This window comes from Schistocerca piceifrons, chromosome 1, assembly GCF_021461385.2.
Source record: "Schistocerca piceifrons isolate TAMUIC-IGC-003096 chromosome 1, iqSchPice1.1, whole genome shotgun sequence".
Lineage (NCBI taxonomy): Eukaryota > Metazoa > Arthropoda > Insecta > Orthoptera > Acrididae > Schistocerca > Schistocerca piceifrons.
In genome coordinates, this window is record NC_060138.1 from 1,225,542,956 (window position 1) to 1,225,569,001 (window position 26,046).

General features: G+C 39.2%; 1 non-coding gene across 1 annotated transcript; it reads right to left on the reverse strand.

Moving 5' to 3' along the window:
- Positions 1–13,365: 13,365 nt before the first annotated feature.
- Trnat-ugu lies at positions 13,366–13,439 on the reverse strand. Its single transcript has one exon. It is a non-coding gene; the product is annotated as a tRNA-Thr (tRNA).
- Between the last annotated feature and the right edge of the window lie 12,607 nt (positions 13,440–26,046).

Sequence of the window (26,046 nt, forward strand, 5' to 3'; positions counted from 1 at the left end):
ATGAGATGCTCGCGGGCATCTAACCATGTTCTCGCGATTGTTCTCGTGGTTTTTGACTTCGCGATCCGCGGATTACGTCTCATGAGGTACACAAATTATTACACAGCATCGAGCATTTTTTTAGTGACAAAATGTACTTATTCTCTTAGCCTGATTCCTTAACATCTTCACACCCAGCACACGGTTAAACACCTCCACGTCACTCCCTCGCTCGTTCTGGAGCGAAAAAAAAATGAAGCGACCATAGCGCTGTCATCATAATCGATATGAGTGGTGCTCGATACATGCTTACAACGGCCCAGCGTTGTACGCAAGGTCTTGTCTTTCAGCTACTACCCAAAGGCCCTGGTGCTGGCTCAAGTTGTCCCACATCAGACTCACTTCGCCGTCACTGACTGCCACACATTGTCAGTTTTGTAATTCCTGGTGTACTCTGCTGCTACAGGAATGCAACTCTAGTATTGGCACGTAGTTTCAGGTGGACTGGGACTTCAACTGTTCTGTGAATCAATACAGCACGGTTTCTTTGGGGATATTCATTGAGGCCTTTCTCCAACTCAGTATAGGTTCACACACACATGCAGAAGTTTTGAAGGACATCACTGACTGTAGAAATTATTTATTTCACAATTGCAGTTTCAGTCTCCAGGCCATTATTAAGTGGTACTGCTAAAGCTAAAGGAATACAGAAATGAAGTGTAGAGAGTAAACAAAGAACTGCACAAATATTCTCTGTAGACAGTAGTGCATTACAGAACTGGTGAAAGTAACACATCACTTTCATTTTAATCCTCCAATGTGTATACGTGCCACCTTTATTTCATTACCCCTCCCACACCCCATAGAGACAGGAACGTGGACTGTCAGCGGTGAAGGTAACCTGCTCTTCAGCCAGTTGACAATATGAAACTAAATGAGATAAAAAATAAGAAACACATGGCGGAGATATTTACATTGAATTTAAAACTTTTTAAAGGTGAAAAATAAGACCGAAGTTTCTAGATAGATGGTATCTTGGACTGGTAGTTAAAAACAGTGATAATAAAAAGTAAAATGAAACACAATAAAGGCACACTTGAAACATTTAAAACATGTTTCAAAGACACTAATATTTAAAGAGTCACTTTCCTGCCACTAGATACTGGAAGGATCTGCATGGGGAACGACCTGCTGTGGGATAGTGAGTCAGTTGGTGAATGGGAACAGGTTGGCTGGTGAGGAGGTTAGAATCGTGATGGTATAAGGATGGGGGGCTGGTGCATAGCAGCGATGGGGTGGATGTGGGTGTTGGGACGGAAGAGGTGGTAGAGAAGTGAGAGAAATTGGTGACATTAATAGTTTTTGGGAAGGTGGGACGTAAAAAAGCAAGTAGGGAAAAATGGGAGAAGGAAATGTGGGGAGGGGAGGGAGATTAAGTCCTGATAAAGTGGATTGGGTGGAGTGGACCTACAGCTCGTATGATTCTTAAATGTAGAGTTCATGATCTGGAGGGGGAGATGGTTGATTTTTCTTTGGGAGACAATGTGGAGGCTGTATAGGTGTAGGGTCGCTGGGATGTGTAGTTGAAGGTGCGGCAGCATATGAGAATTTGTTACTATTATTATCGTATGCATCAGTTACAGTAATACACATTTAACAAAAGAAAGAAATATATATAAAAATGAACATGTGAAATTATAGAGAGTACACACGTTTTAAAACGGCTCAGACTACACTCGGATGCTGATGGGCTCGATCCAGAGGAGTGCCTCGTGGGATGCTTGATGGAGCTTCTCAATGCCACCAGGGAAGCGTCTGACTGGACATTCATTCACAATGTGGCTCATTGTTTGGGTGTCACCACAGTCACACACACTGTCACTTGAAAAGCCCCACTTGTGCAAGTTTAGTAAGGCTGTTCGTCAGGTGTCCTTCACATTCAGAAAGGTCTTCACTCTGATATGAAATTGCCAGGTCATCTGCATATTGAAATTTTCATCAGGTGAAACTCGGCAGGTCAGCTGTGTATAGGTTGAATAACACTGGAGCAAGAGCAGAGTCCTGAGGTAACCCATCATTGAGTACATGCCATCTGCTTTTCTCTTCTCCTTGATGTACATTAAACCGCCTATTGCTTAACATGTTACTTAAGAGGTTGCCTAGAGTTTTGCAAGGTATTGCTCTCAAAAATTTCAATAATAGGCCCTCGCACCACACTGTGTCATAAGCTGCTGACAGGTCAATGAACACTACTCCAGTTTTAAATTTCTTTTGGTATCCAGATTCTATGTGAGTAGTCAAGGAGAGCACTTGTTCACCGCAGCTTCTATAAGGTCTGAATCCAGCTTGTTCAGGTGGTATCATAGCATTATTTGATCTTGGATTTGGTTTAGAATCATTCTTTCCAATAGCTTGTAAGCACACCTAAGTAGAGATATTGGGCGGAAGTATTCTGCAGCTGTTCCCTATTTCCCTGGCTTTTTGATAGCGGTAATTTTTGCTCTTTTAAATTGTTTGGGTAATGTCGCTGTACGAAGAATTTCGTTAAAAGTGCAAACTAGCTAATTTCGCGTTACTGGTCCACTGTGCACCAAAAATTCAGGGTAAAGCCCATCTGCACCTGCAGCTTTTCTACATTTCGTATGCTTAAGGGCTGTCTCCAGTTCAGTGATTGCAAATGGAGAAGAGAATTACGGGTTATGTTGCAGAGATTTCTTGACTTCGTAAGCTCTCTCTTAATTTGCCGAGGATTTGCTTTATCTGTTGGGACCTTGGAAACTCTCACTAAGTGACTGGCGATTAAGTCGCATGAAACCGTTGAGTTTTCTTTGTTTAGGGAAGGGTCTTCTCCAAGTTTGTGAATCAGCGTCCATGCTTTTCAACTGGAGTGTGTGAAATCGAGGTACCTTTTTTCTTTATGCCATTTTTCTGTCCTTTGTTCATTCAAGGAATTGATAAGGTTCGTAGCTGTTTCTTGATCTCCACTTTTCTTGAATTGGTTAAACAGCTCGTTGATCTCTTCATTCCAGCCAGGAATGTATTCTTTCCGGCATTCTCTGCGTATGCTCTTTTTAGCAGTAGATATTACGATCTTTAAAAACTTTGAGTATGATTTTGGAAGTGCAGGGACCTGTGTTATTGACTCGTCCAGCAATTTAGAAAATGTATCCCAACCTGCTTTTTGAAAGTTCCAGCGGGATACAGGAGCAGATCGCACTGGGGGAATGTGTAGCCCGTAGGAGATGAGAATGGGGCGATGTTGGCTTCTGGGAAAGTCATGCAGAACCTTTCTGTTGATAGTCCAGCTACTACCCTCCGAAGGGATTGAAAAGTAGAGACGAAACGATGGGATTATTGAAGTCGAGTTTGCGGATGGAATTCACCATGAAAACTAAGATGTTTCGCTGTAGAAATAAACATAAAACGAGATCGAAGCTCTGTATGTAGTGAAATGATGTAAATTACGCGAACTGTTATCAATGTTAACATCCTCCACACAAACCGGTATAGTTCGATGTTCTAAAACACTATTTAGATGTGTACTGAGGTCGTCGGAGCGAAAATACGAGGGTTATTCCAAAAGTAAGGTCCGATTGATTGCCAAATTGAAACCACAGTGAACATCAGAAATGTTTTACTTGTAACAATTAGCTACACCTTTCAGCTACTTCTCTACGTAGTCGCCGTTCTGACTTAGACTTTTGTCATAGCGTTGTACCAACTTTTCAATAGCCTCATCATAGAAGGCAGCCGCCAGTGCTTTCCGCCAATTCTCCACGCTGGCCTACACCTCGTTGTCTGTGTCAAAATGTTGTCGTCAAAGACAGCGGTTCATGTGACCAGAGATGAAACTCAGGGGGAGACAATTGCGGACTGTATTGTGGGTAATCTAACATTTCCATTTGAAAACGATGCAGGAGCATCTTCATTGCCCCTGCAGAATGCGGCTGAGAATTGTCGTGAAGACGAAACAGCACGACAGTTATGTAATGTTGGCTGCATAGCTTCAGGCGAAATTTCTCACCAGGCCCTCGTACTTGGCGGCAGACACTATTTTCTAGACATCTTTACGCACTCACTGCGAGCTCAGAAATGAGAAGAGCGACGTGAAGCTAACTGGGGTTATACTAGAGACACTACCCAACACATATGTGCAAAGCTTTACCGGATTTTCATAGTCATTTCCATTTCGCGACCGATCGGACCTTACTTTTGGAATAACCCTCGTACATGCTATAGTCATGTTGTCTGCGTATTTAACAGAGATGACACATTCCAGCGATAACAACTGTAAGCTTCATAAATTCCTTTTACGCCTGTTTACGCTTGCTATGTAATATGGTCGAAATGTACCAGGGGACAGTATAGGAAAACTTATTTATAACAGAGAGGCGTAAAAATGCATACGTTATCTGTTGGCAAGGTTTACATTTATTTGAGCACCCAAACAGAACATGGCAACCGTGGCAGCTGCCTTACGTCTACCTCATCACAAAGAAAGCTGTATGCTACCGACAGACGTACAATGATATTATGATATGAAGCTTACAACTGGAATGTACTATCTCCGATAAGTACGCAGACAGTATGATCTGTGTTCTTTTGTTGTTGTTTTTTTTTGAGCCAATGACCTTAGTTAACATGTAAACAGTGCGTTAGAGCATTGATTTATAGCAATTCATGTGAAGGATTGTAACAACGGTAATAGTTCACGTAATTTACATCGTTTCACAATGTGCAGAGCTTCCTGCTCGTTTGAGGTTAGTGTATTTCTAAAGTGAGAAGGGTTAGTGTTGACGGTGAGATGTATACATGTCGGAGGATTTTAAGGTCTGACTTGTGTTGCAGCAAAATCTAAGTAGTTTGTTATTTCCACCACTTTTTGCAATCTACTACTAAAGTCTGATACGTGCTAAAGCAAAATGTAAGTGGTGTATTATTGTCATCATTTTTGTAATCTACTATTATCAACATGTTTGTGCAATTTTGTATGTAAACTCTGTGCTCCATTTTTATATTCTTTAAGACTTTGCAGTACTAATTGATAATGGCCCAAAAGCCGAAGTTGCAGTTGTGACACAAATAATTTCTACAGTCAACGGCGAGCATTATGTACTTTAAGAAATTAAGCAGACCGCTCATGGCTGTGAATTGTTTGCTGCGGGGAAACTCTTAGCTGTATGACGAGGCCTATGTGGTCAAGTTATGTAATCTTCAAGAATTTAAATATGTGGCAGTTTAGTGCAACGCCACTGTGCTAACAATAGATCTAGCTTGCTTTTAAACTGCTTTACAACTCACCGAGCTACTGCTACGTTCTTGTTTCTTTGTTTCATTTAGGGACAGTCGTGTACCTACTCTAAATAATTCTATAATCCGTTAAACTGTCTCTATAACGAAAAGACAATTTGTACCAAAATCATATTCAACAAAACTTGAAATTTCTGTAGTTATGCGAAGTATATGTTCGACTGAACCCCTTGTTCACAAGAGCGTTGTAAGTAAATTTTATGTAAATCAAAACGTGTGTAGTACACAAAATTCATTCGTTAAAATCCGTACTGACTCCAAAACGCTGTCCTAGCATTCTGTACTGCAAAACGTGCAACATATTGGACCTAAAAGAGAAATGTCGGTTTTCTGTTTTATTCATGCACAATGTAAAGTCTGTAGGAGAGTTGGCACCATTGCACTGAAAGTGTTAACAAAAGAATATAGAAACTGTACCGTGAAATCGGACAGAGAAAGTAAAGAACGTAAAAGAGTCGAAAGAGAGAGAGGTCTGCAGCCGGGCAGACAGTAGCAGTAGGACTGCAATTTACTCCATTGTTGTCACAATCGTTTCAAATGTTCCCGTTCTTCACCCTGCAACATTTATAGCAATTCAGCGATTTCTCGCAGATTTGAACTCGGTGGAAGTAAGTACACTTCCTCCAGTACTTTCAACCGAACGACAACAACGGCTAATTTCTGCATCATGTATTGTCTGGAAGTGGTTTAGCTAAGAAGAACTCCGTCTTTACAGAATTTCTGCCGAAGAAGATTTTACTACCTTTTTCCTCCTTTCAGGCGTCTCATGTATGCATATCACTCTGAAATATTTATGGGATGTGATCCCCGTTTCTTGTCGGGTTTAATTGGGTTCTATACTGTGCTATTCCCGCCATTTCCCATTTAGTCACTGTAAAAGAGTATTTGTCCTGGAAGCAAGACCATCGAACACGAAAAGACTTATAAATCGTCAGGGGGTTATTCACTGAGCAAGCTGGTTGCCCCCTCTGCCCTTCCTAACCTGAACTGGCATCTTGCCCGCCAAATAGAAAGGTGTATTAATTCAGCATCACTTTGAAAATAGTAGGAACATGCAATGGACCTTGACTAGCAGCCATTTGTGATGAAAACTCTAAACGTTCTCGTCATACACTGAAAAACTAACATGATCTGCTCTCACATCCTACTCCATCTAAAGGCGCCAATACTATAGTTTGTAGGATGGGGATATGGTGTATTTTAATATTTTTGAAGAGGAATGGCGACTTTTAACAGCTATAAAAAAGTTTCAGATCCGACAATGTTAGGAACCAGTCTAACACTGACAAATAGTTTTCTTGAAAGTAAAATCCTAAATACACGGTATTTTTTCCCATCCGTGAGAGGTGGGAGTAGAAAGGGGGGGGGCTAGTCATCCTCTCCCCTTTGTCCATAGGTAAGGGCGCCCTGGGCCATGACCCTTCCCACCATACTTAACTCGGGTTCCCTCTACGTTCTTCTACATCGTTTGTGGATTTTGACAGACAAACCCGATCCTGTCAATAAAGTTCTTCTGGGCCTCTGACCGCATTTTCAACTACAACATTCCGACGTTTCGGTGACTATTGCCTAATGCCTTGCTCAGGGCGTATTGTTGAAGAAGGTGTCTTGGAATAGTCGCCGAAACGTCGTAATTTTGTAGTTGACAATGCGGTCACAAACCCAGAAGAATTTTATTGACAGTGACAACGGCTTCGGAAACTTACGTTTACATTTAACTCGATCCTGTTACATTTTCTTGGGGACACCCGAAGCATCTTTCTCTAATTGAAATTCGTCGAGCAGACGTATTGCTTTCTGTAACTCAAATTTTCCTGATAAGGAATTAAGAACGATAGAATATGCTTGTTCACCTGTCTCTGTTTGTTGCCACATATTGTCTGTGAAAGATGCAGCTACTTTTCAAAGTAGTATTGTTAAATGAACCGGTACTGGTGCACTAACGTAAACTTTCGCCACCGTTCTTCCCACAGAATGCTTCTATACTGAGATCAGAAATATTCTCTAACACCTAACTGACGGACGTTAGAGAAATTTGCCTGTAACTCTGAGCATCAGTTCTATTACCTTTCATATACGCACAAGTTATCTGTGATTTTTTGAGACTTGTTCAGCGATCGCTATCTCTTTCTTACTAAATCATTAACTCAGAAATGTTGAATCTGTCCCTCCAGGTTTCGCCACTAATATTTATTTTCTTTTCAGATGAGATTAGAGAAAGCACTGCTACAAAAGAACATCAATGCTATTATCTAGAAAAAATAGTATTAATGGAAGGGAAGTCCGAGAAGCAGCTGAAACATCGAAAAATGAGTGTATCTCTAATAGAAGTGGCTGCTATCAAGGAGGTAAACAGCCAAGCACGGTGACAGAGGAACATAAAACAACACGGAAGCAACCAAGGCGGCCCACCAGAAATACTTTAGCCTCCTGCCTTTCTTTAAGTATCTGCTTTCAGTATTTACTCAATGACACAGCACACCAATGGCAGCCTGAATATTTTTACCCAGTTTCTCCACTTACCTGAAAAAAAACCGGCAAAATAGCATTTTAGAAGTCTTCCCCCGATGTTGAGCTATCCAGGGACGTAAGTGGAATTCTGAAGAAATAAGATGGTAGCATGGCATTATTGGCCGATAAATCCCGTCTAGAACAATTCGACTGTCTAGGCTTAGGTATTTCTATTTGTGACCAATGCTGCGACTTGCGGGTCGATTACGATCATATGACGTCGACAATGCAACATACAGTTCCCAAGCGCAGAAAATCTCCGACCCGGCGTTGAAGCGAACCCGGAACTGCAGGATCTAGACACAGAAACGCTAACCACTAGACCACGAGCTTAGGACAGCCTGATGGAAATCCCAGGAGAGAGATCCAAACGTCGAGCTTTGAAGAGGAATGTGACGAAGTGTAATGACTCAGATCAAGTTACCATCAATAACAAAGTTTCGATTAATTAGAAGCTTGAGAAATCGCGTGCAAAATTTGTGAGTCAGTTACTGCGCAACACAAGAGTAAAGTGCAACAACAAGCAAAATTAATTATTAAATTGTTATCAACTATAACACCGTTGTGGTGCAACTTGACTAGAAGAAGGAATCTGTTGGTAGGCATCAAGGGACCACCTATTTAGAATTGGAGGGCAGCGTGGAAGATAAAAATCGTAGAGGGAGCCCAAGAAGTGAATACTCTAAGCAGATTCAGAAGGATGTAGGTTGCAGTAGTTGCTCGGAGATGAAGAAGCTTGCACAGGATAGAGTAGCGCGGAGAGCTGGATCAAACGACTACAACAAAAAATACCGCTAACCCGTCTCCCATTTCACACACACACACACACACACACACACACACACACACACACACACATGTTTATCGAGCGCACCTTAACTCCTGAACAATAATAACGACACGTGGACGCCTGTGAGACTTGACTGAAATACAAAACACGGACAGTTTTCTCCTCGGAAAAACCGTCACGTTTGACTCAGTGTTATCAATACGACCCTCCCACAAAACGATAAAGAGCAGAAATTCCCAAGGTGGGTCTACACTCTGACGTTATAACTGACGTTGAAGCCAATGTGACACGCTACTTATCCCAAAGCAAGACTTTTTTGATACTCGCACGTGCTTGTATGAATATTCTGTAATAGTAATGAAGTGAGGGGAGACTACGTAGAACACATGAAGCGTTAAAACTCCTGTCTTAATGACTCCCTATTTTTTATTAATTCAGTTTCAAACTGTTTGGGCCGGCCGCGGTGGTCTCGCGGTTCTAGGCGCGCAGTCCGGAACCGCGCGATTGCTACGGTCGCAGGTTCGAATCCTGCCTCGGGCATGGATGTGTGTGATGTCCTTAGGTTAGTTAGGTTTAAGTAGTTCTAAGTTCTAGGGGACTGATGACCACAGCTGTTGAGTCCCATAGTGCTCAGAGCCATTTGAACCATTTGAACCAAACTGTTTGGACTGGTGGAGTAAATGCTAGGATATAAGCTGTTGTTTCTCCCTTTCGTTTCCCAACTGTTCGGATCATATTTCATTATAGTAAATGCAATATTTAGTATTTCTAGGTTTTACTTCTGTGACGAGATGAATGCAAGGAGGCGGATGACAACTCAACTGAAATTAGAAGTAGGAAAAGCAGTAATTGACAACACATATCTAATACCAATCGTTGAACATATTACTAAAACTATCGTTGAATGTGAGAGAAATTTGCCTTCCATGGATTCGTTTAGCTGTTGCTAAATCCAAGTATAACATGTCAAATTTTACCATGTTTTTCTTTTAGATTCAGTGATACGCTGACGGATATGGAAAGTGATGCGTCATTACCACCAGTTCGAAATATTACAAAACTTTGTGGCGAGGACAGTAAACTTTGATTTTATTCTGAACCGATGTCCACCATCATCATCAGTGTGAATTGACCCCCAGAAGTACGAATACTATTTTGTAGTTGTTGTGGCATGTAACACCAATGGCCTTGCCGCAGTGGTAACACCGGTTCCCGTCAGGTCACCGAAGTTAAGCGCTGTCGGACTGGGCTAGCACTTGTATGGGTGACCATCCGGTCTGCCGATCGCTGTTGGTAAGCGGCGTGCACTCAGCTCTTGTGAGGTAAACTGAGGACCTACTTGACTGGGAAATAGCGGCTCCGGTCGCGTAAAGTGACGCACGGCCGGCAGAGCGTTGTGCTGACCACTTGCTCCTCCATATCCGGAATCCAGCGACGCCTGTGGGCTGAGGATGACACGGCGGCCAATCGGTACCGTTGCGCCTTCACGGGCTGTTCGGACTCAGTTTAGCTTAGTTTTAGTGGCATGTAACAACACAGCCTCCGAAAGGCGTATCATGAAATGTCTTGTTGCCTGAAACACACTGCAGTGATACAGTATTTGGGCTGTACCACTGTGAATTTTTTCACCTCAGCCAAAGTATGGGAAAGTGTGCTATATAATATGCTCTACATCAATGTTAACGATTTGTAACAACCACAAAGTTTTTATCTTGTGTTTTCTTTGTTGCCTAAGCGACGAAGAGATCGGGTGGAAGCTGACAGCTGGTTCAAAAATGGCTCTAAGCACTATGGGACTTAACTTCTGAGGTCATCAGTCCCCTGGACTTAGAACTACTTAAACCTAACTAACCTAAGGACATTACACACATACATGCCCGAGGCAGGATTCGAACCTGCGACCATAGCAGCAGCGTGGTTCCGGACTTAAGCGCCTAGAACCGTTCGGCCACAGCGGCCGGCGTGACAGCTGGTCTTGACACGGTTAGTTATTTAGCCCCAGCTAACAGTGAACAAACAATGTAAAACGCTTTTTCGGATTTTCTCAGAAACTGCGTGTGAACTAAATGGTGCTAGCATAAGTCCATGAAGGAGCACCGTAGATCACATCAAATGCAAAAATAACGAACTGATTTATTTCATTTACCTATGCCAGAGGCATTGTAGCATAATTACAGTAAGGCGATCCTTCTCTTCGATATAGAAATGGTTTCTAGCACCAGTGTTATCCAAAACACTTGAACCTACCTTTTTTATCACCAATAGAATGGGAGGTATGAGCCGCGGAAAAATCTCGTTTCTATGCCCGGCGTTTCGGTACATATTGGTACCGCGTGCTGTCCCATGCGTAGCTATTCGTTTCAATTTCCAATTAGTTGCTGTGAAAGAGAGCTCAGTTACGAGACGTGTCCAGAAATAAGAGTACTAAGCTTCTGGCGCTCAAAGGGTTGTTTTTTTTTACGATAGAGTTGGTAGCACTGTGTTCAATTACAGGATGTCGGCAGCAGAATGCCCGTTCGTTTGTCTCAGTTGTCTGAAAACTGTTGTTTTAATGCCATGTTGAAACGAGTGTCTGTGTTCCAAAAACCCACAGCTGTGGGGTGTGTACTCTGTCTTGTTTTTGAACAGGGAAACAGACCGTTACAGATTTAAAATAAAATTATGGAAATGACGTTAAGAATAGTACTAACGTGTACAACTGCTATCGTGAGTTTAAAGGAGGCAAAAGGAATGTTCACAATTTACCAAGTCCCTCGATCGTCACTGATGAGACGGTACCAAACCTGATCATATATCAACGGATTCGCTTCTTCACTCGGATTTCTAGAGTGCTTCGAAATGTCAGGGGTGGTCCACTAACCCCATAAGAAGAAAAGAAAACCAATGCGGTGGCGATCTCTCGTGATCATCAACGAAAAGATTCAACACTGCTGTTTGAGACCGAAAAATCACAAGTTCTGTATTGTGGAACATTAAAGGGATTTTCCTCATTGAATTTTTGCCCCAGGAGAAGACAATAAATGCTGCGCGGTACTGTGAAACCATAAAAAACTACAGAGGGCGGTGCTTGTTGCATGACAATACAAGTCTCCATACAGCCAATGCCACCAAGCAACTCTTGGATTCATTCGTTTGTGATATCAGCCACCCTACTCTTAGCCCATATGTGGCACCTTCACCCTCCGGAAGCTATTTAAGGGCGGAAAAAGGTTTTTCACCAATTATGAAGTCCTGAATGCCGTTAAACTACGAGCCAGAGAGGCTGCGGGAGCCTTTTTAAGGAAGGTCGCAGAGAGCTAATCCCTCGGCTCACATTGTGCTTTTAGAACGGAGGCAATGTGAGCCGACGTCGACTAGTAGCATCTGATGTGCATCTGTTAATTTTTAAATTTAAATCAGTACACTGCCTGAGAAAAGAAGTGAAGTATCCTGAAAGAAAGCAAGAAACGAAATAAAACTCGATAGGTTTAGACGATATGTGACGTTATTTCAGTGATCACAAAAGCGACTCAAATGTAGAGTACTAGCTCACTTATTAGCATGACGTCATACCACCTCTGACGTGGATGCATTCTCTGATTCTGATTCTGCTGGTCAGGGCGTCATAAACCCGTTGTATCCCCTTCAGAGCCACACTGTCCCACACCCGCTGAAAATGAACCTTGATGTTGTGGATGCTGGAATTGGAAGAACATTAATGTCCAAGCTAGTCTCAAAAATTGTTTTATCGGGGTCTGGCCTGGGTGTATTATTGGCCACAGGAGCGCTTCAACATCACGGAGGCATTTCATAGAGACACTTGTAACGTGTAGGCGATCATTGTCCCGCTGAAAAATGGCACTAAAATATTATCGGAAAAGAGACACTACAGATGAGGACACAGGATGCGGGTGAAATACCATTGTGCCGTCAAGGTTCCCGCACTCACTACCAGCCATGATCACAAGCCACACCCAGCGGCTCCCTACGTGATGACGCCAGCAATAACATCGCTGTGGCACTCCAAAACATTGAGAGAATGGAACCTCTCTCCAGGTCGCCGTCGAAGTTGACGACGATGATCATGTGGGGTAGTGTGTAGCCGCAGTTCCTCGCTTAACATAATGCGATGACATTCATCAGCAGTTACATGCTTCCCAATCATGGCATCACTCGAAACGCAACCGTTGGTGTAGTGTCATTAACGGCAGCCCACGCATGGGGCGGTAATTCGTTGTCCGACTGTTACTAGCCTCCAACCAATCGTACGGCAGGGGTAGACGTGAAGGATATATGACGTGCCTGGTACACAATATGTTAATCTTCCGTTGTGGTCGTCATATGTTGTGGACCGGAACTTAACGACGATTATGCGTGCCATCACGTACTCTTGCGGTCCAGCGCTGGGCCACACTTACATCAGAATGCCCCCAACATCAGGATATCGCACTATTCGACCATCCGGCCAAATGGAGACCACAGTGAGACGCCTTTCACACTGTGTCAGGTACTGACAACACTATCTTAAAGGAGTACGTGGCATCTCCATATGCTTCACACAGTTATCACTCTCATACTGTTCTCAGCCCTTATATACCCTACCAGGCCTGTTAACAGCACTAAATACTAACAATACTAGTGCCTACTATATATGTGAAGACAGTAACTGTTCTCGAAAGAACAGAATACTGTTGATGACCGTGCAGCTTTTCCCTGGAATAGATGATGACTAATTGAAACCCTCAGCTGTCGACAGGCGTTGTTGATATACCTCGATGTGGACAGCTGAAAATGTGTGCCCCGACCGGGACTCGAACCCGGGATCTTCTGCTTACATGGCAGACGCTATATCCATCTGAGCCACCGAGGACACAGATGAATAGCGCGACTGCAGGGACTTACCCCTTGCACGCTTCCCGTGAGACTCACATTCCCAACGGTCCACAGTTCTACATATGTAATGTACCTTATAGACATTTGCCCATCCACTCATTACTCGCGCACGCCTTGGCGATGCCCGTAAGAGTTTGGGCAGCCTGTACGCATTCGCACAGACGATGGTTAATGGCTGGGTAGCCTTTAACTATATATGTGAAGACAGTAACTGTTCTCGAAAGAACAGAATACTGTTGATGACCGTGCAGCTTTTCCCTGGAATAAATGATGACTAATTGAAACCCTGAGCTGCCGACAGGCGTTGTTGATATACCTCGATGTGGACAGTTGAAAATGTCTATAAGGTACATTACATATGTAGAATAATAATCTTTCTTATAAAAAATTAACTTTTGACAATCATCATATCAATTTAAAGAATTTACTAATTTCTCCAATCCATGGTCAACCCGATTATTGTAAAGAAAAATCAGTTGTTTCTTTTATACATGACAAATCTATCGGCCAGCATTGCACAGGGCTGTGCCAGAAAAATTTCTTATAGCAGCAGATATGCACGCGTTATCCGGCGACCTTACTGAGGTAAGAATTTTCAATTTATTCAGAATGATCTTTCAGGGCCATGATGCAGCGCTGCTGACGTCCAAAATTCACCAATTTAAATTCACAATCATTATTGAAAGGTTATAAGTGAGCGACAATTTTATTGAGAAATTAGTCCCATTGTATTATTGGGAGGTCACGAAATTTTACTGTTCGGAGGTTTTGGAGTGTATCTGTTGGAAGTTTACGCTGAATGTGAATTATATACTTATATTTTTTACTGTTGGGAGGTTATTAGACATATTATTTATCTGTGGGGAGGTTACACTTGTCGACAACCGGCCAGGATCGTATTTCTTTTTGAATTTCTGAGTAGTAGTCAGTTATATATCTGTTCTTATTTACTTAATGTTAAATGTAGTTTGCATCTGGAGCAACGCATTTACTAACTTGTCACTCTTTGTTTCACAGATCATCGGCAATTTATTGCTCTTTGTTGTTATTGTATTTGTTCCATTTTGCTTTGTCTTTGTTTGATTTTGTGCTTAACATTCTTTTGTGAAAATACAAACTGCTAACAGTACATCGCGATGTGCAATGAGTGAAAAAGCCGACTCGAATAACTTGACCGATAATACTTGCGACACTCAGTGTCATAGTGATAATCCTCTAATTACAGATAATCAGTGCGTGCCGATCACTAGTAATGATTTATTCCACATGATGAACAAACACATTCAGTTATGTCCACACTTAATTTAACGGCAATTGATGACGCGGCACGTTCCGTTACAATGAACGCTATCCAGTTTGACACACATGATTGGCAAAATTTACACAGTGAACAGGCAAATATTTCTAACGAAGGTGAACAATGTACTCAAAATATGTCAGATTTATTTGATTCCGGTGTAGTCACCAACAGTGCACATCCAATCGGCAAACCTTATCAAGAATGAGAGAATGACCAAATGGTTACACAAAACGTGACAAATGCAGATACACCATCACACAGCACAGAGAATAGAATAGGTAATATTGGCATGAATCAAGTTATGGCATTATTGCTACAACTTAATGAAAATCTCAAACAACAACTTAATGAAAATCTCAAACAGTCGAATGAAAAACAAGACAACAATTTCAAACAACTTAATGAAAATCTCAAACAGTCGAATGAAAACCACGACAGATCGTTCAAACAAATTAATGAAAAACTTGACACCTCTACTGAACAGCTTACTGAACAGATTACAGCCGTTGCGGAGCAATGTCATGATACTAAAGAACAACTGCGTGAGGAAATTAAGGATTGTACTAGGAACAGTAGTGAAGAAATTAGATCTGTCGCACAAGAATTAAGTAATACACATGCAGATACAACGAAATTACTTAGAGATGAAATTAGTGCAGTTGCTAAACAATGTTCAGAAAAAGCAACACAGTTACACGACGAGTTTAAATTAATGTCAGCAGAACTTTTACGGACAGTGGATGTGAAAGTAGACAAGAAGTTTGACCAACAGAACAACCAAAATGACGAACGTTTTAATCACCACCTACAAAACACTGAAACGCGTTACCGTAATTTTATACAGGAACAAAACAAAGTAAAGAAACAAGTCATGGAAACAATTTCTGTACAGAGACAGGAAGATAAGCGTAAGTTACTTACGAAAGCAAAAATATACGTAGACAACAACATTGCTACAGTATCACACGAAATCAATACTATCAAACAGTTGAACACTCAAATGCATGGTGAAATATCCGATCTAAAAATAAAAACAAATACTAATATTCAGACTTTGGAAAATAAATATACAGTAGACTTTCAGACAATGACCAACAGACTTGAACAATTAGAATTAATACAGGATCCCGATGCCATTAAAGCACACGTTAAGAAATTAAACAAAACCACACGTAAAATGCAGAAGCAAATTAATGCTTGTGACACTAAAAACGACGATCAGGTAAAAGCACTGACAGAAAAATTTGATGAATTCGCCAGTCGTATTGACGTTATCGAAAATAACAATGACACCAAATCAGACGATACGTCACCAGTTTCGTTTAATCAAACACCTGAATTCCAAAACATACAGCAAGCAATCAGTGAGATAGGTTCGTCCAATAATATATTACGTAGAAAATTGTCATCTTTACAGCAAGAAGTGACAGAGAGGAAAAATATCTCAGCCTCTAACACGACACAGCATAGACCACTTTCCGAAAATTTCTCACATTCACACAGCCAGTATAATTTAGGTAATTTACAGAGAGTACGTGACTTAGATTCCGAACAGTCATAGAAAAACAGATTATCATACAATCCTGAACCTGCTCAGACATACAGAGACGATAATTTTGATTACAAGCACTTTCTATCGATGAGAAAATTTAAGGTATTTCAGAATGACAGAACACAGATTCACGTCTTGGATTGGATACAACAATTTAGCTTTGCATTTCCACCAACTTGGTCCGTAACACACAAACTTGAATTTATTTCCAGTTTTTTGGAAGGCGAACCGGCAACTCGTATGAGACCGATCGCGAGACAATGTTATTCGGTAGAAGAATTTCAGAATACTTTTCTGTCAGCGGATTGGTCGAAGGCGACACAGAGCGGAATCAAGGATCAATTAATTAGCTTACCGAATTATGAGAACTCAAATTTTCCCACTGTCACGCAATTTTTTGAACACATGGCACAACAAAACCAATACTTATGTGAGCCATACAGTGAATCAGCACTTACTCAATTATGTATTTCTAAATTACCACGATCGTTAAGAGCATCACATTTATCATGACAGCATAAAGAAAATATTTCGGCATTTAGAGATCTGCTACAGCTTTTGGAAGTTCAGTAATCAGACTATTCTTTCATAAACAAAACTTTTTCACATCATAACCCATGCCAACAAGCATACGGCAATTACGATCAGCCACGCTATTTTAATAGCAAAGGTGATAGACGGTCCAGGAATGACAACCACCAGAACTTTAATAACAGGCAGAATTTTAGTTATCAGTATCCTCATAATTATCAGCAACAGCAAAGACAGTTTGGCAACAATAGAGGCTTTTCCCCACAACAGCAACAAAACCAGTCGGTTAGCATACCTAACCAACAATATAATGTGCAAGGTCAACCAAGCTTTAATGTTTCGCCGCCTACACGCATAGCGTCGGCTCCACCAAATAGTAACGCACCGCAACAAGGATATCACTACGAACAGAAAACACACCATTTCAACTCGTATCGCAACGCGCCGTATAGCAATGATTATTAAGACAGACGTAAAAGTAATGAGCACAGTTTTCAGCGTAACAGTCGGTCTTACCAGCAGCAGAATCATCCGCAACAACAGATTATCATGAATGAACCAGACAGTCGGTATCCTCCCAAACCTAATACATCAGGAAGAAATAACAGGACTGTACAAATAGTTGAAATGCCACAGCATCCTCCCGCAAATAACAGCACGTCAGAAAGAATTTGACTAGATACAGTACAGGTTGCATCTTCCAGCAACGTAAGCAATACTTTTGACACACAGAATCTTGTTCACGAAAATGTTATTACTTTTGACGACATCCGAGACACACTTTTGCATGAAAAACCAGTTATTAAAAAAGCCATTTCCCACCCTGTAATTGAAGTAAAGATTGGAGCATCCACATTTTCAGCAGTAATCGATTCTGGATCACCTACGTCAGTTATAAACGAAGAAACTTTCAGCGAATGTAACAAAGAGAATACCTTTCCTACGTTACCATTAGGCAAAACTAAAGTAAAAGGAGCAATATCTGGTAAAGGAGTAGACATAAAATTACAGACACACTTATCGTTTTGTATTGCAGGTCATACGTTCCACTCAATTTTTTGGATTATTCCCTTATTGACAACAGACGTTATTTTAGGTGCGAGTTTTTTGGCACAACACGACGCAAGTATTGACTTTCAAAATTCCTATTTAATGTTAAAGAATGAAAATGTACAACTGGCATTAGAATTTCAGCACTCTTTATCTGCAGAAGAACAAACAATTAATCGGACAGAGGTCATTTCTGCATCACGTAACAAAGACTGTCATTCCACATTGTTCACAGATACGTATGTTCACAACTACAATACACCAGACGAAGCCGACTATGACGTTATGCAAATGATTTCTGATAAGGTAAAACAAAGCAGTGCAAATACAGACGACGAACGTACACAGCTACGCGAAATTCTTTTACAGCAGGCTCCAGTTTTTGACAACATCCTTGGTACTATGTTTGGTTTTATGTATGAATTTCAAGTTAAATAGCGTGACACATTTAAAGCTAAACATAATCCTGTTCCGTGTATCCGTACACAAAATATTGTAGTAGTCGCACTATCCCGTTCTCTCAGCTACAATCAGCAAGACATCGCAAACAAATTATGCCAATAAAATTTTACTCTCATGTATATGCAACATGTTGCATTTCTAATGTTCATTTCGTCGTCATTACGAGACATAGCACAAGAGCAGAGCAAAGACAACGTATGGAAAGAAATTAAACACCTGTACGCAATAATATTCTGTATTCCTGACGAACTTGTTAACAAATTAATTTGGTATACTCACTTAAGTTATGCACATTATGGAGCCAGAAAATGTTTTCTTATACTGAGACAGAACTGTTATTTTGCCAACATGGAGAAACGTATTTGACGCGTTTTAGCGTCATGTAAAATCTGCCAGAAAGCTAAATCAGACACGACTTCATATATTCCTCCGTTACATCCCATTGTACCCGTTAAATTGAGACATATGCCCGCCGTAGACATTTTTGGTCCGATTCCCAGATCTAATAGAGGTTTTTATTACATCTTTATCGCTGTTGAACTCACTTCGAAATTTGTTACCTTCACTCCGTTACGCAAAGCTACTGCTAAAACTATTTCGAATGCATTTGTAAAAGATTTTTTATTTCATGTTGGGCATGTATTGAAAGTAATTTCCGACAATGGACCGCAATTTCGATCTGCTACATGCACATGTATGTTACGAGCAAGAAACATTTCTCCGATCTATATATCCAGGTACCACGCTTCTTCGAATCCTTCTGAACGACTAATGAAAGAAATTGATGAACTATGTAGAATATACTGCCATAAAAGACATATTGATTGGGATACACACATACTCTCATTCCAGCATGTAATTAACTCCATACCAAATGAATCTACTATGCTATCTCCGACTATTATATTGAAAAATGTTGAAACACCTAACAAATTTAGAGAATTAGTATATTTTCCTACATCTCGTCGACTACGCCACCATGAAATAATTGACATTGCGCTCAACATCAAACCTGCCGCAGAGCGCCGGAGAAGAGAGCAAAAACAGGTTTGTACACGCCGTGACTTTCACATTGGACAGATGATATTAGTACGCACACACTATTTATCCAACAGAGGAAAGAGTAGATGCAGTAAGTTTGAGCTTCTGTACGCAGGTCGATATAGAATTCGCAGCATTCCTCACCCCAATGTAGTACATGTCGAAACTTTGAGAACCAAAAAAAGCAAAGGCAATCACCATGTCTCCAATATTAAACCCTTTATTCAATGAACATACTTGATGATTTATCACACTGTAATGCCATTTCCTGATATTTATATGAACACTTATGCAATTATATTTATGTGACTATTTACTGATGATGATCGTATTTTTTCTTTGCAAGTGCCCGGCAAGGTAAGGTTAGCAGGTCACTTTTCTTGTTGTTATATATCAGACCATGCCCATTTTCCATTTTTTTGGTGTATATATGGTTGTTTTCCTATCGAAAGTAGAATTTTTGTCTGTATGTAGTGTGAAATCTCTAAGACATAACAAACACCAGTTGACTTTGGCATTTTGGCTTATGATATACCAATATCTTGACTAGTCTACATTTTTTCTACTACATTATGATATTGTGTGTGCATATTCGCACTTAAAAACTGTCTATGTTTTTGACCTAATACGTTTTCTGTCATGCTATGCTGTATGCTTGGTTATATCACTAGAAACAAGTTTTTATTTGATGGGTATATGAATTAAATGCAAGATATTGATCCATACTGATCATTTTCAGAAAGCAATAACGTGTAAAAGAAATTAGTTAAACAAACCACAGTGGTTTACTACGAAATCGAAATTTCAACATCGGAATGAAAGAAAGAAAATGTAATACTGTGTGATGAAGAGTAAATGGATCAGAATTAACAAGCATTAACAAGAATATACTATACTCACTGTATGATAGCAGTCTTGACGTGGTGATTGAGCAAGCTGTCAGACAGAACTACACATGATAATTTTAGTGACGAAATATGATATAAGTAAGAAACTCTATACTATAGGAAGTAATGAATGAAAATGAATAGTTGTATGAAGTAAATGGTAATAGGAATATCAATAATGAAGTGTCTATTTTTTGCAGATGATAATAAATAATGATGAATAGTTATATGAAGAATATGGTAATATGAACAATGAAGTTTTTCTTTGCAGATGATGATAATGATAAAGTTATGGTAATATGAATAATGAAGTTTTTCTTTGCAGATGATGATAATGATGAAGTTTATATATTTTCTATTAGTTAAGAGATGCTATGTAGTTATTTAAGCATTTATCGCAGTTCCTTTTGACAGTATATCTTATGTAGCATAGTATAATGACTGAATGTTTTGGGAAAGAGAGCTAGAGTACATACATATTAAGTACACGTTTCATTACCTGTTAATTAGAAGTTTACTACTTTTCAACATAATATACATTTTTTCTTTCAGGACAATAATTTATTTTCTGTTTTTTCCAGGAGAAGCTTTACATGATATTAATTTGCTATAAGCAGTTAGTTATTAAACATGTTCTAATACTTGCATTTTTTACACAGTTGTGTCTATCATTTATGAATGTGATCACATATACTGTACTTGTTTCATAACCTTGCTACAGCTGACTCATGACGAATGACGTTATTAATCCTTTTTTCCAGCAATAAGTCAAAAGCAAATATTTTCATCCCCCAGCAATTAATTATCGATCCCAACACAATGCATTGCGAGCCCAAAAAAATTTTTTATTACCAGTGCCGACTATTACCAGTATATAACTAAATAATGCTACCAGTTTAAGATATATTTCTAGTCCTAAATATAATGCAAATTTTTCTGATGTATTGATTCCATTATGTCTATGTATTGTTGGACTACAGACCTTGAGTAGTAGATACAATGTCTTACATTTTAAATATGTCTTATGTCACTTCCATGATATCATATATAAACACTAGCAGCTTGATGCTACACGCAATAACTCTTGTTTTGAATTACTTCTGAATAATGCGTAACAAATGCCTTATGTTTAGTAACTGGCCAATGAATGTCAATGATTACTCTAATGAGATGACTTACGCATAAATAGTATGCCAATAATTTCTGAAATTAATATTTTCTTAAACTCTATAAATGCTATGCCAGTTATTACTTTAATGAGATGACTTATGCATAAATTCTATGCCAATAATTACTGTAATGAGATGACTCATTGATAAATGCTATGCCAATGATTACTGTAATGAGATGACTTACAAATTATGTTTTGTAAAACTGCATAAATGAATGCCAATGATTAGTGTAATTAGATGACTTATGCATAAATGCTATGCCAATAATTACTGTAGTGAGATGACTTATTAATAATGTTCTGTTACATTCCATAAATGCTATGCCAATAATTACTGTAATGAGATGGCTTATGCATAAATGCTATGCCAATAATTACTGTAACAAGATGACTTATGAATAATGTTCTGTAATACTCCATACATACATAGAAATGTATAGTAACTAGCCAATGAGTGCCAATAATTACTCAAATCGATTGATACACTAGTGTAATTCTGAATTATGACTAGCATAAGACTTAATGTATCCTTCACCTTCTGACCAAATTACTGCAATATCCGTATGAACTGTCCATCTTCATGATCATGGAGCACTATATTTGGTTTTTGCATTAATTCTACGTTGATGTAAGAGTATGGATTCTACAAGAATGTGGTGTTGACACATCAAGCTGTCCACCACTTGATTAGAGATTAGATTAGATTAGATTAGTTTTTCGTTCCATAGATCCGTGTTGAGGAGATCCTCGTGGATGTGGAACATGTCAATTTTTTTAAAGCTGAAATAACAATACTAATAGTATGAATATATACAATACATCATTTGTTTCTATTAAAAAATTCGTCAGTGAAGTAGAAGGAGTTGGCCACTAGTAAGTCTTTCAGGCTCCTTTTAAACTGATCTTTATTTATAACTAAATTTTTTATGTTTACTGGCAAATTATTGAAGATGTGTGTTCCTGAGTAGTGGACCCCTTTTTGAACTAAAGTAAGTGCTTTTAAGTCCTTGTGCAGATCATTTTTGTTCCTGGTATTGTATGTATGAACTGAGCTGTTTGTTGGAAAAAGAGATATATTATTTAGGACAAATTTCATTAATGAGTAAATATACTGAGAGGCAGTAGTTAGTATACCCAGTTCTTTGAAGAGGTTTCTACAGGATGTCCGTGAATTTAGTCCACAAATAATACAAATTACACGCTTTTGGACTCTGAAAACTTTTGTTTGACTCGAAAAGTTACCCCAAAATATTATACCATATGACATTATGGAATGAAAGTAGGTAAAGTATGCAAGCTCTTTCATTTTTATGTCGCCTATGTCTGCTAACACTCGAATTGCAAATACAGATTTGTTAAGGCATTTCTGCAGTTCTGTGGTGTGCTCCTCCCAACTGAATTTATTATCAAGTTGTAATCCCAGGAATTTAAGACTGTCAACCTCTTCTATCTGCTCTTCTTCGTATTTTATGCATACGCTGGGTGGAAACCTCTTACAGGTTCTTAATTGCATATAGTTAGTCTTTTCGAAGTTCAATGTCAGTGAGTTAGCTTTAAACCATTTATTAATATCCATGAAAATATCATTAGCAGATCTTTCTAGAACTACACTTGACATACTATTTATTGCAATACTTGTGTCATCTGCAAAAAAACGAACTCTGTTTCTGGCAGTGTAACTGATGAGAGATCATTAATGCACACAAGAAAGAGCATTGGCCCTAAGATGGATCCCTGTGGGACACCGCATGTAATTTCTTCCCATTCTGATGATGACTGATGACTTAATTCACTAGTCTCTTGCACTGACACCCTTTGTTTCCTGTTAGTGAGATATGACTTGAACAATTTTGCAGCACTGCCCATGACACCATAGAATTCTAATTTATTTAAAAGGATGTTGTGGATCACACAATCAAATGCCTTTGACAAATCACAGAAAATACCTGCTGCTTGTAATTTGTTATGTAATGAATTAAGTACATTTTCACTGTAGGTGTAAATAGCCTTCTCGATATCAGAACCCTTCAGAAATCCAAACTGTGTTCTTGATAATATGTTATTTGTGGTCAGATGGTTGAGCAGCTGCCTGTACTTACTTTTTCTAAAATTTTTGAGAATGCAGGCAAAAGTGAAATCGATCTGTAGTTTGATGGTACCTCTTTATCCCCTTTCTTGAATAGAGGCTTAACATCTGCATATTTTAGCCAGTCAGGAAATGTCCCAGTTATAATTGAATGGTTACACAAGTAAGAATTGTACTAAACTCGCAAGAACATGCCTTAATTAACTTTGTTGATAATTCATCATACATACTAGAATGCTTTGTTTTTAAAGATTTTATTATGGAAGTTATTTCTTTTGGTGAAGTGAGTGATATATTCATGTACTTGAAGCTATTTGTGAAGGCTAGTTTCAGATATTCAAGGGCATTATTTACTGATCCTGAAAGTCCCATTCTATCAGTAACGGATAGATTTGCCACACTATGCCCATCAGTTACTAATGTGTCATCTACCCTTAGTGCTATTTGCTCCTGTTCCTTTCTGGTTCTGCCAGTCTGTTGTTTCACTATATCCCATATTGTTTTTATTTTGTTCCCTGACATTGCTATCTTCTTCTCGTAGTGCATTTGTTTAGAAGTCTGAATTACTTTTTTAATGTTTTACAGTATTCCTTGTATTTAGCTAAATCATCAACATTGGAGCTATTCTTGGTCGACAGATACATTTTCCTTTTTGTCTTAAAGGAAATCTTTATTCCTTGTGTAATCCATGGTTGTATTATAGACTTCTGTTTAATTTGAGTAACTTTTAGAGGAAAACAGTTTTCAAACATGGTACTGACATTGTTCATGAATGTGTTATATTTTTCATTCATGTCATGAGCACTATAAACATCTTTCCAGTTCATATCTTTGAGCAGTTTTCTAAAACACTCAATTTTTAGTTGATTGACTACTCTCCTGTACTCAGATTTAGCAGTCTTGATAATCTGCTTAGAATTTACATCTAAAACAAGGATCTGCATGTCATGATCTGATAGTCCATTTATAACAGGTTTTATGATATGATTTTGTTCCTTTGATTTGTCTATAAAAATGTTATCAATGGCTGTCCTTGAGGATTTAGTGATCCTAGTTGGAAAGTTTACAGTGTGAGTTAGATTGAAAGACAACATTACTAACTGCAGTGAATGTTTACTGGAAGACTGCATTAGAAAATCTGTATTAAAGTCACCAGCAATCAAAATTTCTTTCTTTCTTCCTGTTAAATAAACCAAAAGAGCTTCTAGATGATCTAAGAATAGATTATAATTTCCTGCTGGTGCTCGGTAAATAGTTATTATTATATAGGATCTGTTACGGAACTCTACTTCTGTTGCACAGGCTTCTAGATGCTGCTCTAAACAAAATTTATTAATGTCAATGTCCTTGAATTTATGGCAGTTTTTGATAAATGTGGCAACTCCTCCTCCATCCATATCTACTCTGCAGAAGTAGGAAGCTAGCTTAAATCCTGAAATGTCTAACTTATCTATATCAGTGGTCACTTGATGTTCAAAGAGGCAGATTATGTCAACCTGGTTAGATGAAGGAGACATTATGGTCCTACTGTTTGGTGTATCTAATGTACTACCAAAATGATAACATAGAGTATTAATACAACGTTTCAGTGTCTTGGCTACACTCATAAATACTTCAGGGAAGAGAACTTAAGATTGTCTCACTTTGTGTTGTGCTTCTGTAGAAAGATATGGACTTTCAGTGCAGCTATGTGCAACCTATGAAACTTCCCCTTTTGAACAATTTATACATGACTGTGCTTAACCTGACACACAATATTTTGTTAGCGCAACGCAATCCGACTTTCAAAAATCCATACAAAAGAATGGCCCTGACTAACAATAAACTATACCTTTCACAAATCACTTACCTCACAAAAATCTTCGCTTCTCAAGCTACTGCAATACAGCGAGCACCACTACTGCCAGCTAAATAAAAGATTCAAACTATGGAAGGCACTAACTACTGATAGGGAAGGTTAGCAAATGAAAGATATTAGTAGAGAACAAACAATGTATTTACCTTGATATCATCATATATAAATATAGCAGTTCATGACAAATTACAAATCACCGCCATCTCTCTCCCCACATCCACCACTGCTGGCGGCTCACCTCCAATTGCGCAACGCTACGCGCTGTTCACAGCCAGCTGCCTAACACTACAATGGCGAGTATTACAACAATGCAAAGCAGCCACAGACTGCACACAGCACAGCCAGTGATTTTCATACAGAGGTGGCGTTACCAATAAAAAACCTAAACAGCCTACTTACATAGCCCCCATGCTCCCCACAAAAGAATTTTTACAAATTGGATTGGGCAGTGGCCAATACAGATTTGAAAAAAATTTTTCATAATTACAATAACAAAGAAATCAAATGCACACACTTATTGATACAATGTTGGTCAAAAGCTAAAAATTTCTCACAGTCCATAAAGACAGTCCTCATCATTCGTCACAGTAAAATTGCAGTGTTTTTCTAAAAGTCTGACCAGTAAAAGACAATGCACACAGACGTAGTG